The sequence below is a fragment of the Neodiprion lecontei genome, chromosome 5, assembly GCF_021901455.1.
Source record: "Neodiprion lecontei isolate iyNeoLeco1 chromosome 5, iyNeoLeco1.1, whole genome shotgun sequence".
NCBI lineage: Eukaryota > Metazoa > Arthropoda > Insecta > Hymenoptera > Diprionidae > Neodiprion > Neodiprion lecontei.
In genome coordinates, this window is record NC_060264.1 from 36642057 (window position 1) to 36645806 (window position 3750).

Below are 3750 nucleotides of genomic sequence, written 5' to 3' on the forward strand. Positions count from 1 at the left end.
TTTTAATACGAGTAAAAAAATTGATTTGCACTCATACTCTTAAAAGGAGCCCTTTGACCACGTGTCGTGAATCCCCATGCAGCGTTTACTGCTTCTACGTTTTCCTCACTATTCTTTTTGCATGGACCACCATTGGGTTCTTCACGTAGAACCAATATTCTGAAGAGTAAAATTATATAACTACTCCCATTTTTTACTAAAGATCATAACTGTAGCTGTAATATTTTCAATACTTCAAGAAGTCTTTGAGTTTGTTAATTTCATGGAGGCAAAGCTATTTAAAAACAATACCACTTGAAAGAAAAATTGAGGTCTAGTTTAGAATAAAGATTTTTCGCGTTTTTATTTTTTGTTCAGGTTAAAAAAGGTGAATATTTTTTATAAAATAAAGTTATACTTTAAAAACACAATTGAATATTTCTTTATGTACAATCAATTGTAAACATTATAGTTGAAGGAATGTAAATTCGAAAAATTGGTGATTTTGAAAAATTAACGACGGAGCCAGGAATCGAACCTGGCGTCTAGAGATGCTTGACCGGAGCCTTACTCCTATGAGCCTATGAGATTTTGATGAAATAATATCTGTGCATTGAAGATATTAAAGAAATGAAATGACATGGAATTTTGAAAAAGGTACGCCAAGGCGGTACGTCGGAGCGTAACACCGCCCTGACTCTGTTGTCGTTAATTTCGCTCATCACCTTTAAACATTATACTTGTTGGCAATTTAACCATAAACATCATTCCATATTCTGTATTCTATTCTTCCGCATCACGGAAGTTGGTAAATCTTTCTGTCATAATTTGTTGTTGAATTCGTTGAGCCAAAGCGCGTGGTCCTCGTCTGTTGTATTTTTCATCTTGATCCATCGGATCAACATCATTCTCTACAGGATGAGCTATCGGTGCTAGTTGTTCGTCATCTTCATTGTTTAATCGTAGTTGCACTCTCATGTTGTGCAGTACTGCACACGCATTAACAATTTTCGCTGCGAACGCTGGTTCGTACATCAAGACTCGCTGGTATGACAAGCATCTCCATACAGATTTAAAAACTCCAAAAAACCGCTCGACGACGCTTCTAGCCTTACATAGTTGTTGTGTATATTGATGTTGTCGCGTATCTTCAGGAAAATTGGCCAGAGGTGTTAACAGCCAAGGCTCCAACGGATATCCAGCATCACCTGATGGAAAATATGTTGATTTAGAAAAAAGTAGACTAAATATAATATACATATTATGTATATAAAACTCAAACTGAACCTATGCTGCTTTGCTGAACAGTGAAAAATATTTTCGCTTTGACTGCGCTTAAGGTGTTAACCAAGATTCATCACAGCTTCTTGAGGCAGGCGAAAAAGGCTGAGAAACTCTTCTCGTGGTAGCTGAAAAGGATTCTGAGCATCTCTCAGTCGCCTTCTTTCCACACGACGTTCGAGTCGACGTAATCTTTCCTCAAGAACGAATACATCCCAAGCAAGGTATTCGATAGCCATGATCCTTTGAGATTGAAGATAATCAAAGAAACAGCGTAAATAATAGACTTAATAGTAGAAATGAATTATTAATGAAATTAATGAATAATTATATTTGTGGAAGCAACTTTGTGGGTTCTTCGGAGCAACACTACAATTTATAGGTTATCTTATTCTTTTTTAAAAAATAATGAAATCTATTCTACAATTTTTTCTGAAGTCAATCTGCATTGATAATTCCTAATTACTGCAAAATTCAACTTACTTACTTGTTATTTCAAACGTCGTAATTATTTTTCACTTTCGGAGCACTTTTCGAAGCACTTTCTCGGAGTCGAGAAAAATATGGGAAACGCACACCACTCCTCTAGCTCGTGTGCAAAGTGTCGTTATAATCGTCATTATAGCGTACCGAGGGGGTCTCTGAGCGTCGCTATCCGCTCGCACCGTAACGACATCATAACGACACTTTTCGTTACTAATAACGACAAAACTCGCTAAGAATAGTGTACAGAATCGCATTTGTCGTTATAATAGCGACGCGGTCGGTAGCATAACGAAACTTGTCGTTATGAGTCCATAACGACAGCATAACGAGTTACAGAATCGCGCTACAGGGCCCCAAAGTCCCTGGGCAAAGGCGAGACTAGATGAGCGACTACCACCAAGCACAACCGGCCCAGCCTCTCGAGGTTGGGTGAGGGAATGGCGAGGAATGAATGGGAAGCGAATGAATGGGATGTGGTCGAGACCTCTGAGGATATTCCTCCGAGACTAGCCAAGGCCGGACTAGTAATCCGCCGACCAGGGCTGCAAAAAATGTCTGTACCTTTCCTGCGGGCTTCTAGGAATCCGCAGGTTTGAAGTGGGAAAACCGCTATTTGCAGCTGGCTGGAGCCAATCGGAGGGTTGAATCTTGGGTTTTGGGCGCATGTATGGAGGATTACCTGGTCAGTATTTCCTCATACCCGAAGCTGGTAGGGTATTTCCGGCAAGGTCTTACCCGAATGGGGGCCTACCCTGTCTCGGATTGACTGACAGGGGAATCCCCCGGACGGAAGACCCTAAAGAGGCAAGGGGGGAGGGGGGGATCGCATGGATAGGGCTGACCACCCGATAAGCTGAAAGCAGCTTCCGTGCGAGTATGGGGTTAGGGTTCTTTCTGGCGGGGATAGATGCTGCACCGCGGTGCAGCTGTCATGATGGCCGAACCGTCGTTAGACTTAAATATCATAACTATGGATTCTTTTCAAACAAACCAACAAGAAAACCGAAACCAGGAGATGGAGTTTGAAGTATTTGAGGTGGACCCCTTCGCGAGAAGGACCAGCCTCCGTAGGTCACCACCACCGCCCAAGCGGACCACCAGGGTGGAGAACAAGACGAGGGAGCCAGCGCCAATACTGACGCCGCTAGTCCTCGTCGACCTAGAGTCAACAAGGAAGGAGGCGAAGGCCGACGCGGCTGGACCGAAGGGAGCGATCCCCAAGGTCATGTCCAAAGCAGGGGCTAGGACAATGAGTTGCCCCAGCGCCACCAGCGGCGCCGCGGAGGAAAGCGAGAGGGACTGCCTGAGGTCCCTGATTGTCCTCCTCGAGGGCATGAGGGATTTTGCCCTCGCTCATAAGAACACTAACGTGGCGCTGAAGGAGGACACTGCAAAGGCAGCTATCGTCGTCCGCCGGGTCGAAAGAGCCTGGAAAAAAATGGAGGAGGAGCTGGCGGCGGCCAAGGCCCCACGCGTGGCAGGGGATAAGGCCTGTTACGTTCCGAGAGGAACGTTTCGAGTCGACTCTGATTCGCCGCGTGATTTAAATTGTTCTCCTGACTTACGTAGTTGGTGTATGTAAATCTCGGGAATCCGCTGATCAGCTCCTCAGATCTTCTCGTTCAACTCGCCTACAATTCTGAGAGTTTGTTAGGTAGGGCTCGTGCCAACCATCACTATGCGTGATTGAAATAATTATTTATGACAACACTTGGGTTAATTACACATTTATTAACGGTCTCCTTCTAGTTCTCGATGGTAGGTTTACAATCGTGTTACAGATTGGTGTTAATCACTATCGCAGTGACAAACTGTTAACAAGTCTCGAAGGTTCTGAATGACTTATAATGATTTTATTCTAGGATTTCGGTAGAGGTCTGATCTGTTCTCTATGATGTCTGAAGTTCTTCTACTTATTCTGTTTTTGGGAAGGTTGACTTAGAGGGAAAATAGGAGGAGTTCAAAAGGAGTCGCGGTTTCTCGCGGGTCTCGGATGATTGGTTG

The 3750-nt window shown here is 43.8% G+C and overlaps 1 long non-coding RNA gene across 2 annotated transcripts; it reads right to left on the reverse strand.

The window, feature by feature from the left end:
* Positions 1-317: 317 nt before the first annotated feature.
* Positions 318-2092, reverse strand: LOC124294832. 2 transcript variants are annotated; one of them, XR_006904769.1, is made up of 3 exons: positions 1748-2092; positions 1267-1503; positions 318-1187 (listed from the first exon to the last, which is right to left on the reverse strand). It is a non-coding gene; the product is annotated as an uncharacterized LOC124294832 (long non-coding RNA). The 2 variants fall into 2 exon arrangements; XR_006904770.1 differs by having other exon boundaries at positions 1744-1892.
* Between the last annotated feature and the right edge of the window lie 1658 nt (positions 2093-3750).